Below are 14,197 nucleotides of genomic sequence, written 5' to 3' on the forward strand. Positions count from 1 at the left end.
CTGTCAAAACCACAACTCTGTAAGGGGTAAACATTTGGGCTTATATGCAACATAGAAATTGCTTAGAACCAGATGAGGTATTGTGGATTTTAATAAAGTTAACATCACTTTTAGTGGTAGAAAGAAATTCTAGTTAGGGTCACAGTTTTATGATGGAGTAATTGTAAAAGCTCATATTTTACAGCATATGTAATTAGTATCGGAATTGATATTATGACTGTACCAAAGTCATCTGGACATGCTTAAGGTCAAATGGAGAGAAGTAAAGAAAATCTTGTACATTGTACAATGATGGGTTTTTTGAAGCTTACAGTGGCAAAAAGGCAGCTTAGGGGCTGAGGATGTGAAGATGTTTCTCCAGTTTCATTTGAAGGAAGTGATGGTACAGGGAGCTGTAGAAATAAAGTCTTGTTCAAGCCTTAACTTCGCAATGCTGTACTGTATAAATGTTCTTTAGGCTCATGTTTGCACAAAGGTTGCTGGACAAGTATACCGTACTGTATATCCTGTGACTCTAACCCTTAAGGATTAGTAGATAGAAAGTCTTGTCATGACCCCACAAGCTTATATTGCAGGAATTGTACAAGTTCATATTTTACACTGAAGTTATTTAGAACCTGAGGTCTGTCACTACCCTAAACCAAGATAATTTGGTTATGATCAAGATTACAAGATTGGAAGAAGGAAAAAACTTTTACACAAATGATCTTGACCAGACGTTATATGGTACAGGTCACAAAAAAGGGATACAAGGAAACTTATTTAGGTTGTAAATTTATAGTACAAGTGCTGTATTATGGTTGTAGCTACAGGCTGTCATATCTGGCGTCCAAGCATTTGTTACTGTCTTATTGGGTTATTTTGGTTGGGTCATATCTGACAAAACTTCTACCATTACTTACCTGAGAACTCAAAAGGGACTAAGGTCATTCTATCTTCATCTACTGTAACATCTTAACAATATATCCTCTAAGCATGTCAGTGAGCTCCATGCCCTGTTAGGCAAAGTTTCCCTTTCCAGCTGTTGGCCCTCTTTTTGGCTTTTGTTCACCCCAGAGTTAGTAGCCACACTCAATCTTATAGTAATGTGGCTTATTCTTGGACTCAGTTGCTATTCCTGGCTTGGCTTCCTCTTCCATTGAATATAGTTTTCTTTTACCTAGTAAAGGCCATCAGGATGTACCTTCAAATTGCTAAATCTTTGTGACCATCTTCACAATCAAAGAATTTTTGTGTTTCAAAGAATTCAGTTTCATATTGGTTTCAGGTTATATCCTAGGCTTATTTGGATGTTCCACTAAAGGATATCTCATAGTTCAAGATCAAGGCTCATATGGTTCAAGCCATAGATGGCTTTTTCAGTACAGCATAGGGCTTCTTGTCATCCTTATACAGTAGTGGACTCTTGGCATTGTCAGAACATCTTTGCACCCCTATGGGGGTAGCACCATCAGTGCACCTTGTGTGGTGCACTGTAGGCACTACTTAAGGTTCTTTGCAGCAACCCCTTTCGTTTCATTTACTGTACCTCCTTTCATATTCTCTTTCTTCCATCTTACTTTTCACCCCCTCTTAACAGTTGATTCATAGTGCAACTGTGAGGTTTTCCTCCTGTTACACCTTTCAAACAACCTTTTACTGTCAATTTCCGTTCCAGCACTGAATGACCTCATAGGTCCCAGTGCTTGGCCTTTGGCGTAAATTCTATCTTCAGTTCAGAACACCTTTGCAGGATTCTCTGTCTGTTTTGTTATTCATAAATCTCTGTTTTGTTATTCATAAATCTCAGTGTTTGTTCATTTGGGCCAGCCATCTTGGTGGGTCATGTTTTCCCAACAGAGAGGCATTTAGGTTAGTCATCTTCATCCTCATCATGAGCTCATCACTTATGTCTATGGCAAAAATGGAGTTGTGTGTTTCCTGAGTACATGTCTTTATTTCTTATGTGCTTGGTGAATGTGCTAGTTAGGACTTTGTCTGTCATTGCAACTCCATTACTTTCCAGAATTCCAATGATTCTGGATATTTCATCTATCGCTCCACTACCCATTACAGTAATCGTTTGATTATTTGCAGCTTTAGAGCTAAGGCCCTGCTGGATGGTCAAATAAAAAACTATGGTTGTAGAACAGCAACTTCGTACCTTTACTCCCCCTACCTTGTCAATGCTGCATAACCATAAACACTACATATGCTTATAAACAACAACCATCACACTTTAAACTGAAAATTTGTTGCAAAAGGCAATTATGTAGCTCATTTTCCCATATTTATAACAAAATATGCAGTCTAAATACACCTTAAAAAACAAGTGAACCCATTTCTTCCTCAACTATGCAACACACAATATGGAAGGTATACTGTACATACAGTACACTATCAAATAACATGGTTGTCACTTTGTTTTTCCTATTTTTCTTAAACACGTGGAAAACTACTGTATAACACTTAACAAGACATTGTACATAAAAAAAAACCATATTTTCTCTTGTACACAATACACAGTGTGGCAGGTGTACTCTATGTACAGTACGCTACCGAATAATGCGGAGTATCACTTTCTTTTTAGATACAGGCAGTCCCTGGTTTACGATGGGGTTCCATTCCTACGCCATGTCGTAAACCGAAAATCGTTGTAAGCCGAAAAATCATCGAAAATCGTCAAAAATCCAAAGAAAACCTTACTTTTAATGCTTTTGGTGCATTGAAAACGATGTTGACTGCATTTTTATTGAGTTTTTCATAAAAAAAACCTCCAAATTTTTATTATTCTGCCATTTTAGAGATATATTTCTTCCGTCGGATCAGCGTCGTAAGCTTCATAACCCCGGAACATGTCGTAAACTGGGAAATAATTTCTGATTAATATATTTGAAAAACGTCATAACCTCGGAACATTGTAAGCCGGACCCGTCATAAACTGGGGACCGCCTGTAAAGGGGGAGTGAGCACCCATTCTATTTTCTATTTTATGATTGTTCCCACACAATACAAATTCTAGAAATAGAAGGACTATAGAAGCAAGTCCTACCCTCTCTCTTACAAAGGGAGAGAGGGATTAACAATAGAACAAGGTCGTTAGCTACCGTTGGTTTTGTTTTCTCTGACAATTACAGATTCTTTTCTTCCTAGACATGGTGTAAACTGGAGTTCCTGTTGTGTCAAAGCCCGGATGTCTGGCTGTTGAGTAATCTTTCACTTAACAGATCAGAGGCATACAACTCCTTCCCATGCTCTAACAATTAACCAGGAAGTGAGCCCAGGTGAGCTGAACCACCTGTCGGTTCTAAAGCTTACTTTATCCTCCCACCAAAAGTAAGTTTCCCCACACATAAAGACCTACAATTTGTTCCATATATGAACTCCCAGCCCTAGAAGAACCCTAAAAGAGTTCAGAGGTCTGGTTAAACAAATCATTTATAACTAACTCCATATGTGAACAAATGACAAATTTTTAATCTGTTTGTATTTTTCATAATAACTAACAAACCTGAGGTCTTTACGTAAATGGCCCACCTCAAGCCACCCCTCATACAGCTACCTGGCCTTGAAGGCAACTGGCAAGTCACGGCATAGTCGAAGGGGAGAAGAGGTCAGGCTCCACCTGCTCTCTTTCCTCGTTGGCTGTCACACTCATGCCACCAAACCTCGTTTCATTTTTAACTGGATCCAACTGCACGTAAGAGATTTTCCCCATACATAAAGACCTCAGGTTTGTTAGTTGTGAAAAATGCAAATTGATTAAAAATTTGTCATTTTGCTTACACACAATAAATATTAAAATACTTAAAATTACTGTATAACATTTAAAAGTACATTGTACATAAAAGCAAACCTCTTTTTGTTCCTACAAAAATACAAACATTCGTTCTTAGTAAAAAAAAATATAAAAATAAAACCAGCCTTTTTCTGTCACCTACTTGTGTGTGCTTCCTGAAATGCTTATGATGGCCATACTTTTAAAAACTTATGAGGAGGTTTAATAGTCCTCTCCACCTTTTCCCCCCTCCACGAGCTCGACTGTGTTGTCAAGACTGGTATCTCCTGCTTCCTCGGCCTCCCGGAACACATTAAGTGGTGAACTTGTTGGAAGAGGTGTCGAGGTGCCTAGAGGGTCATGGTCATCAAAGGGGAGGTGACATATCAGATTCATGGCTGAAGGAACCCCGCATGTCAGCAAAGGGCGCAGACATGCCCACCTGAGTTTTTAGGCTGACTGACTAAGTTACAGAAGATGTGGATGGTGATGGGTTTGGGTACACAGGGGTTGGGGATCTGAAGAAGCTGCCGAGGATACTCTGAAGATAGGAAGGTGATTCTGCTTTGCAGTGGTATTCCACTGAAACTCCTTTTTGCAGCCAATTCCAAGGCCCTGGGACAGTAGATAGGATTGATGTTGGGGTTCTCCATAGTCTCAATAAACATTGAAGACCATGCGCATGTGCTTGTGCGAAGGCTCGTGTTGTGAAACAACATTGTCCTTGTCCGTGTCTTCCTCTTTAGGGGCTTCTTCATTACCAGCAGAGACAGCAGCAGCAATCTTGTTGTTAGACAAAAGTTGGAATCCAGGGTTGCCGCCATCATCATCCAGCCACTCCTGTACATCATCTTTAAGAATGTCATTGCGACCCTCCAAGAGTACAGTATTCAAAGTTGTCAACTTGGAAACCTGGAAGTCCATCATGCTCTCTTTTTCTTTCAGGATATATTTTCAAGTGTGCTCCAGGGTCTGTGTGGTGATGTCCTTCCAAGTATCTGCAAAATTGTAGATGGCAGACTTCAGCAAATACCTGCATGTAGAGGAGTTTCTTAACGTGGTACCAGATTCATTCTCTCTCTCTCTCTCTCTCTCTCTCTCGCTTGTGTTGTGTATGATTACAAGTTAATATCCTTTAAAGGGTGTGTTGACTGCCAAATTTCAAGGAACTATCGATTTTTAGTTTTTTATAGCTTTGGACTGGTATTTTGTCTAAATAAACATTTCCTGAAATATTGCTAAAAAAAAATGTTTAAAGTAGGTTCTTTTCTGAGTTCGGCCCCGTGTCAGCCGGTGAAATTCCATACTAACACGAATTTCTAGGTAAAATATTGCTAAGTATACCAGAGAAAAAGGCTTTCAGGAATGCTGGAGTTACTACCCCCAGATCGAGCGTCTTCCATAATGAAGACGTCGGTATTACCAAGGGTGAGTGAAAGAATCACAACCACAGAGCCACACTCGATAGACATCCCCATGTCAAAATCCCCCGGGAAGAGTAGTGAGCCGTTCCAGCCCCTACACTCACCTGCCCGCCAAGCCGGCGACTCCAGCGCCACCTACACTCATTCCATTTTCTAGCACGTGATTTATTCTCACCAGAATTTTTGTGCTTGTGTTTTTGGCTGTTTTTGCCTTATTGCCAGCATGTCTTCAAGCAGCTTTACTGTCACCAAGTTAAGTACCATCTTATTGTGGGGTTTTTATGATAAGTTTGGCTGGGTCAGTCCGTATTTTCATATTATATGTGATTGTTGTTCTGTTTGGGATTTCTCCTTGTCGTTATATTACTTATCATTATTCCCCCTGGGTTTCATCCTGGTGGTGTTTCCTGGGTGGGTTGTATCGGTGTTTCTCTACATTATTTTACTGAACCACATGTTGGGGTTCCTTTATTAGGGTTCCCGTCATTTCCCGCTTAGGTTCTTCCACCGGGATGTGTTCCCTTTAACAGTTTTAGCTTCTTTATCATTATATTGTGTCGTGCTGGTGCTATCAGTGTTTTATTGCCTTGAATTTACATGCGGGGGAGCGTCAGCTTCGATTTTATTGTTTACCCTGTCGCTCCTCTCGGTTAGGCTATGCGCCTTGCACGAGCACAAGTAATTCCTGGTTTATGTATATTTAGTGATGGTGATTTATCTGGTAATTTTGTTGTGTGGGGCTCCCTAGCCTGTCTATGTCTATGTTAGGCTCGTATTTTACTTCCTTGGCCTCCCGCTCTCCTCAGTAAGTTAGGTATGGGGAGGGAATCCCCAGGTTGAGGGAGTTTCTGTTGCTGTTCCTTCCACGGGCCGTTGTTTGGGTGGTAGAGTGAGACCCCATTGTCCTCCCCCTTCTCCATGGAGGGGTAGAGTTTTCTGTGGGTGTGTCTCCTCTATGCTGTTATGGCATCCCCCTTTTTCTTTCAGCTCTGGTTGGTTTTCAGCACAGAAATTTCTGAATCTCCCTGTTTTTTCCTCGCCCTCCCTTTTTTGTCCTCCTGTTAGCTTCAGGCTGAAAAGCGTGTTTTTGGTGTTGTTTCCCAGTGGAATACTGAGTTAATGGCTAATGGGGACAGTGTTGGGAACCGGGGTTTTGGGTGGGGAGAAGCAAAAGGTGGGTTTTTGTTGAGGCTAGTTTCTGGCTAGTCTATACAAACCCCTAATCAACAAACCTAAGGATCCTACAAACTTTTGTCCCGCTAATCAACAAACATATGATCCTAAACTACCACGGTTGGTTCCTACTTGCTGAAACGCACAATGTTAGCTATTTTCCGACCCGCTAGTCTGCATACAGAGGGTTGTGAGGCTGAACATAAGGCGGCTAAACTACAGAAGCGAAAAGTCGGGTTTCCTACTTGAAAGTGTTCTATTTTCCCAGTCTCCTGTTTTCATCACGTTGGCTGACTAGCCTACACTGCATCCCCATCCCTGACCCACCCCACGGAAAACCCCTACATCCCTCGGTTAGGCTCCCACCCCAGGCCAGCTTTTGTAACGGTGATTTTTAACATATCTGGTCTCGTGCGGCATTTTTAATGTGGCTGGCAAGCGGTAATATCTGTATTCACTGTAGCCACAGGTTACAAAAAACAACTGCACACTGGCAAAACCCTACCTCTGAGCAGCAAAACAAATGTAAAATGGGGGTGATCTGTTGCTTACCTTATTCAAGGGGCTTTGACCCTGGTTGGAGGGATAACATTCGCTCCGCAGGTCCCCAGGGCAAGTCCCCAGTGGAACAAAAAATAAAATCGTGACTTTCCATCGTGGCGCGTTGAAAGCTCAATGTTTGTTGGTTAACCTGAATCATCTCCTAGGATTATGATTGGCGGGTTTAATCAGTAATTCTTAGGGCATGACCTGGGTCAGCCTGAGATCTCGACCTCTTTCCGCGTTCGGCCGTGGCGCCATGCGTTTGGTTGAGATTACATCGGCCATCTGAGTTCACGGAGGGTTGATTGTGCGCCTCACGTCAACTTGGTACCTCGGGAAAATCAAACTGGCAAGTTACTTTTTGGGTAGTCGGGCCCGCTGAACACTTTTATTCTATGCAATTTTTTATTTTGGTAGCCCTGTTTTTTCCCCCCCCTTCCCTTGTCCCTCCTGTTCTCTAGCGGTGGACCTAGGCTATGGGATCTCGGTTGAGGCCTTGGTCGCTATCCCCTTCTCCTCTTATTCGGGGTAGGAATGTGGTGATTCATTGTCATGTTACCAGTTCCGTGAAGTATCTTCCCCATCTCTTTTATTCTGTCCCCATATGCCCACCAACCCTTCTCCCCTCCCACCCCAGGCCAGCTCTGCCTCTTCTCGCCGTTCAGACGTTTTTATGTTGTTTTTGGTGGAGGGTGTCCTGCCCCAGGGGTTCCCCAGTTTTTATTAACCGGCTCTCCCTAGGATTGAGTAGGGCCCTGTTGACTCATTTGACCTCTTTTTCCGCGTTCTGCGTTCCACCTTAGTTGGGTTGATTCTGGCCCTTGTGGTCGTGATGTTGGCAGCCTCACCCTCCTACTGTTCTCTTAGCGGTGGAGGTTTGGGATTTAATTTATTGATTTTGTCATGTTACCAGGCCCTTGTATTCTGTCTCCACTGAGCGGGGTTTTTCTTGTTGTTTTTGGGGTCCTGCCCTGCCCGGTAGTAGTTTTATTGAAATCCCGGGCCTGCCTAGTTTCGTTCCACCGAGTATTTGGTCGGAGAGTGGTGGGTTATTTAATTTATTGTTTTCACACTCTACAGGCTGAGTCCTCCGGTAGTAGGTTGAAATACCCGGGCCTCTATTTAGGGTTTCTTAGAGTGGGGTTTTGCTCTTACAGGCTGACCTCCCTCCCTTCGATGTAGGGAAGACACCCTGACTATTGAGGGTCTTGGCACGAGACGTCTGGAGGAATTGGAGTTCTTCCCTCCTGATCTCCTGCCCCCTTACCCAGGCTTCGTTAGGCTGACGGAGGAAGCCTGGGTACGCTCAGACAAGGTCCCTAGGGAGACAGTGATCTTTCCGAGGGACCAGGCGCAGTCTGTTCTCCTGCGCACTCTTACGGAGTGGCAGGCAGAGAATACCAAACTGACTCCTTTCAAGGGCAACTACACCATGTTTTCATTGGGTGATAAGTTGCCCACTCCCTGCCTTAACAAAGTCGCTCTGGTTACGGCTCGGGCTTGCTTTGATGGCAATCCCTTGCCTCAGCTGAGGGAGACAGACTCCACATCCCTGGTATTCCCAGGGGGTGAGGAGTTCTGGAAAGACGCCCCGTCCACTTTTACTGTGGGTAAATTGGACGCTCACTGTGCGTCTTCACAATTTAGTGAACAGCTTCCCAAGCTCCCGGAAGCTTTGCTGAAAGCGGAGTTTGAGGCTCGGTCTCGGTTGGGCTGGTCCTTGAACTCCCTCTGCTTGACAGAAGCGACCGCCGTCTCCTGCGCAGAGGAGCCCTTCTTCCAGGTTCTGGCTAAATCCCTGTTAGCAGGGTTTCAGTCGGACCTGTATGATTTTATGGTGGCGAAGTTAGAGTGCCGGAAGTTCATTTTTGCTGATGCCACCATTCGTCATGAGCCTAACAAGCTCATGAAGAGTTCTGTCTGGGGGGCGAATCTCTTCCCAGATGACGAAGTAGCCAGTGTTCTGAGCGAGGCTACCAGAGCCAATCAAAGCCTTCGCTCTTGTTGGGGTATCTCCGCCTACAAGCGGAAAACCCCGGAATCTGGCAGCTCCCAGACCAAGTCTGGTAAACGTTTCAGGCGTCACAAAAGACCTCATCACCAGACGGTCGTCCAGGCTGTCCCGGTCTCGGCGGTGGCCCAGCCCTCCACCTCCAAGGCTCAACCCCAACAATACGTGCTGGTTCAACCAGCCCAATCCCTTGCTGCACCCTCGTACGTCTCCTCTCCGGCATACAACCCTACCTATGAAGGCCGTGGGTTCTTTCACGGCCTTAATAGGAGCGCAAGGGGGGGAAGAGGTCGAGCCCCATACAGAGGCAAACCTGGCTCTGCCTCCAGGGGAAAACCTGGACGTGGTAGAGGAAGCAAACCCGCTTCCTCCCACTGAGACCAGTCAGGTAGGTGGTCGCCTTTACTGGTTCAGAGACCAGTGGTCCTTCAGTCCTTGGGCACACAGCATTGTGTCCAAGGGTCTGGGTTGGAGCTGGATCAAGGATCCCCCTCCCCTGATCAGGTTTTACCAACCCCCCTCCAGAGCCCTACAGGACTATGTGACGGAACTGCTCAACAAGAGAGCAATAAAGAAAGTAAGGCACCTCAAATTTCAGGGCAGGTTGTTCACTGTCCCAAAGAAAGATTCCGGTCAGCAAAGAGTGATTCTGGATCTGTCGCGTCTAAATCTTTATATAAAATGCGACAAGTTTCGCATGCTTACGGTGGCTCAAATGCACGGACTCTACTTCCGCGTGGAGCCGTCACCACCTCTATCGATCTTTCAGACGCTTACTATCACGCCCCGGTTGCGCCGGAACTTCTCTCCCTTCCTGGGTTTCAGACTCGGGAAGCAAGCCTACTCCTTCAGGGTCATGCCTTTCGGTCTCAATATAGCCCCCAGGATATTTACAAAGCTGGCGGAAACAGTAGTTCAGCAGCTCCAGTCCCGAGGGATCTCCCTAGCAGTGTACCTGGATGATTGGATAATCTGGGCCCCAACAGTTCAAGAGTGCCGGAAGGCTACGGCCATAGTCATCAAATTCCTGGAGTCGTTAGGCTTTCAGCTGAATAGGGAGAAGTCCCGCTTGACTCCGGAGTCCCGGTTTCAGTGGCTGGGCCTCCAGTGGGACCTGTCCTCGTACAGGCAATCCCTCCCGCTGTCCAAACGGAAGGAGATAGCCTCCGTTACCAGAAAATTTTTGAAGGACAAAGCAGCATCCCGCCGGTCCCAAGAGAGAATCCTCGGCTCCCTTCAATTTGCCTCAGTGATGGACCTGCTCTTAAAAGCGAAGTTAAAAGACATAAACAGAGTGTGGCGGAGACGAGCCAATGTCAGGCTCAGAGACAGGATCTCTTCCATCCCACGAATCTTGAAGGTGAGACTGCGGCCTTGGTCCACAGTCAGCGGCCTGTCAAAGTCAGTCCCGCTTCAATTCCCTCCTCTGGCGCTGGTAATTCACACAGACGCTTCATTAAGTGGCTGGGGAGGGTATTCGCCAAAACAAAAAGTACAAGGAAGATGGTCTACAATGTTTCAACAGTTCCATGTAAACACCTTGGAAGCTATGGCAGTGTTTCTAACTCTAAAGAAAATCCGCCCCCCCCAGCCGGATTCACATCAGGCTGGTGTTGGACAGCGCCGTGGTGGTTCATTGCATCAACAGGGGCGGCTCCAAATCAGGTCGCGTAAACCAGGTGATGGTAGCTATCTTCTCCCTGGCGAACAAGCACGGCTGGCATCTGTCAGCCACCCACCTAGCAGGGGTGCGGAACGTGGTGGCGGATTCCCTGTCCAGAACCACTCCGTTGGAGATGGAGTGGTCTCTGGATGGAGAGTCATTCAATTGGATTTGCCGCCGGGTTCCGGGACTCCAAGTGGATCTGTTCGCGACGGAGAGCAACTACAAGCTTCCCTGTTATGTGGCTCCGAACCTGGACCCTCAGGCTTATGCCACGGACGCGATGACCATAGACTGGAACAATTGGGAGAGGATCTACTTATTTCCTCCAATAAACATGTTATTGAAGGTACTACACAAACTCAGGTCATTCAAAGGCCAAATGGCTCTGATAGCTTCCTATTGGCCGAAGAGCAACTGGTTCCCTCTGCTTCAGGAGCTCAAGTTGTGGTGTCATCAGATTCCCAATCCCAGATTGACCCAAGTAGTACAAACCAAGACTGTGTCAGCTTCCTTAAGAATTCAGAATGCCCTATTTTTATGGACTTTGTAAAGTTCGCTGCTCAAAAGGGAGCAAACATTGACCCCGTTAACACTCTGTTTTTAGAATCTGATAAGTTAGAGTCTACTCTCAGACAATATGATTCAGCAGTCAAGAAATTAGCATCCTTTTTGAAGGCATCTGAAGCTCAAACTATGACTACTAACCTAGCGGTTACTTTCTTTAGATCATTGTTTGAAAAAGGCCTTGCTCCGGCCACTATTACTACAGTTAAATCAGCCTTGAAGAAGGTATTTTTGTATGGTTTTAAAATTGACCTTACAGATTCATACTTTTCATCCATCCCTAGAGCATGTGCTCGTTTGAGACCCGTAACACGCCCACATTCTGTTACGTGGTTCCTCAACGATGTTCTTAAGTTAGCATCTGATATTGACAACTAACAGTGCTCTTACATGGATCTGTTAAGGAAAACCTTATTTCTGATTAGCTTGGCTTCAGGTGCCAGAATTTCAGAGCTGTCGGCTCTCGCTAGGGGTGGTGATTATGTTAATTTCCTCCCGTCCGGAGAAGTCCTCCTTTCCCCTGATCATAGATTTTTAGCTAAAAATGAAGACCCTCAGGACAGGTGGTCCCCTTGGAAGGTGGTGCCTCTTCCACAGGACCAGTCCTTATGCCCAGTCTATACCTTAAAGTCTTACCTGCTAAGAACTCCACAGTGTAAGTCGGGTCCTCTTTTTATCAGGGAGAAAGGTGGAACTCTTTCGTTGAATGCTATAAGGCAGCAAATTCTATATTTTATTAAACAAGCCAACCCGGATTCAGTCCCTAAGGTTCATGATATCCGTGCGGTAGCTACCTCTACCAACTATTTTCATAATATGGATTTTGCTGAACTTACCAAGTATACGGGATGGAAATCACCTCTAGTGTTTAAACGCCATTATTTAAAATCACTCGAAGCCCTGAAATTTTCTGCAGTGGCTGTGGGGAGTATCATCCCCCCACCTTAATTATCCTTAATCCTTATCCTTTCCCCCCCGCCCGCCTGCCTCATTTATTTCTCTGCCTGCTCTTCTGGATCAATCATGCCTCACTGCCTTGCTCCTCATAATTGATATTATTATTGCCCTTATTATTAATTTATCTTGGTGATTGTATGTTAATATGCTATGAATTTGGATTATCCTAGGGGTACTGGAGCTGTTTTTATTTTGCTCCATTACCTCAAAAATTTCTGATGTTGTAAATGTCTCTCTTTGTTCTTAGGTGTAAGTTTATGTTTACTTGTTTGTGTCTTTATCTTATTGGGTGTACCTTATTCCACCTGTATTTGCATTATGTGCCTATTTTTGTACATTGCTCTTAAGATTAAGTTCATGTACTTACCTGTTATTGAACCTATTTTTCCATAGAGAGATATAATAATTAAATCTATTTTTCATAGCCTGTGTTTTTGTTCAGATCACCTTTTATTTTTCTTCTGTAACCTTGCAGTCTTGGCATGATTCTCTGTCACTATTTCACCGGCTGACACGGGGCCGAACTCAGAAAAGGGATTTTGACAAAGGAAAAATCTATTTCTGAGGGAGGCCCCGTGTCACCCGGTGACCCTCCCAGAGGTTGGTTTTGCCCCCCCTACTTGCACATGCCAAGCCTGGGGGTGGTGCTAGTCTGGAATGAGTGTAGGTGGCGCTGGAGTCGCCGGCTTGGCAGGCGGGTGAGTGTAGGGGCTGGAACGGCTCACTACTCTTCCCAGGGGATTTTGACATGGGGATATCTATCGAGTGTGGCTCTGTGGTTGTGATTCTTTCACTCACCCTTGGTAATACCGACGTCTTCATTATGGAAGACGCTCGATCTGGGGGTAGTAACTCCAGCATTCCTGAAAGCCTTTTTCTCTGGTATACTTAGCAATATTTTACCTAGAAATTCGTGTTAGTATGGAATTTCACCGGGTGACACGGGCCTCCCTCAGAAATAGATTTTTAATTTGTCAAAATCCCTTTTTTACATTTGTGTTCACCGCTTATACCAGCATTTGAGTGGTATTTAACGAAAAATGACTATGACTTTTTAGGTGGAAGTGAGAAATATGCTTTTTACTTTCCTACTAAAACACACATTATCTATGATAAAAACTGGATTTTTCTCTCAAAAAATATAATATCAGAGTAAATATGTATCTGTGTATCTCGATATCGCCCTGTGAGCGACATTGAGTGACAAATTGTCGTACAATGTATGTATGACTTGGCAATTCTGGATAGGAGAAAGTGAGAAATTTACTTCAGTATCCTACTAAAACTATCCATTTTCTACAATAAGAGCTGGTTCATTCTCTACAAAAAATATCAAATCAAAGTAAATATATATCTCTGTATCTCGATATTTTAAACTCGTCAAAGTCGTATCATAGATGTACCATGCCAACTAGCATACATATAATATTTTATATTTCTTGACATATTTTTACTGCATATTTTCGGAAATATGAAATTATATAAGTACGTAACCGTTCCAAACAGAGCGTCGGGCTTTACCAATAAACCAGCGCTATTTGTGTGTGTTCCTGGTTAAAGCAATATCCTAGTGCTTCGTGACATTTCCTTTTCGGATTTTCTTACCGTGGAGCGCATTCACGCAATTCCATTGCCATAAGCAAGCGAAATACCACCCTTATGAGGGAGAAATTTGAACGATTGCACCTCGCAAGTTTGTTACAAGAGAGGGAAGGAAGAAAATGGGAATTATCTTGGCCTTGCCTGGGATAGCAACAATGCCAGGGCCCATATCTGGGTAAGGGATTTGTTTTCCTATATTAGTGATATTCAGATTAGGGATTAGTGAGATTCTAATTAGTGATTACTATTTTTCATAATATTATAATAATTATATAAGACCACAAAGCTTGATTTTACTGCAGTGAGTTGTCGTTTGACTCACGACTTGTGTAGGCTTAGTTTCAGCGTTTGTTTACTTTATGCTCACGTTGTTTGTTTAGTTGCCTCTCCAATATCTAAATGGAAAACATGCACAGTGGTAGCATGTTTAGGTTATGAAGAAAATTTATATTGATACCAAATATTTTTATAGGTTATGAAGAAAGCTCTAGGGCGAGTGT

General features: G+C 44.1%; 1 protein-coding gene across 23 annotated transcripts in view; it reads left to right on the plus strand.

Moving 5' to 3' along the window:
- Nucleotides 1-14,197, plus strand: part of LOC136830708 (uncharacterized) — a 145,137-nt gene that overhangs the window by 116,646 nt on the left and 14,294 nt on the right. Inside the window, exon 18 of one of the 23 annotated variants that reach the window (XM_067090552.1) lies at nt 3,133-3,151. The exons of the other annotated variants lie outside the window; for them this stretch is intronic. The gene's annotated coding sequence lies outside the window, so the exon portion shown is untranslated. Of the gene's footprint in view, nt 1-3,132; nt 3,152-14,197 lie in introns of those variants that run through there. 23 annotated transcript variants of the gene reach the window in all.

Source organism: Macrobrachium rosenbergii, chromosome 4 (assembly GCF_040412425.1).
Source record: "Macrobrachium rosenbergii isolate ZJJX-2024 chromosome 4, ASM4041242v1, whole genome shotgun sequence".
Lineage (NCBI taxonomy): Eukaryota > Metazoa > Arthropoda > Malacostraca > Decapoda > Palaemonidae > Macrobrachium > Macrobrachium rosenbergii.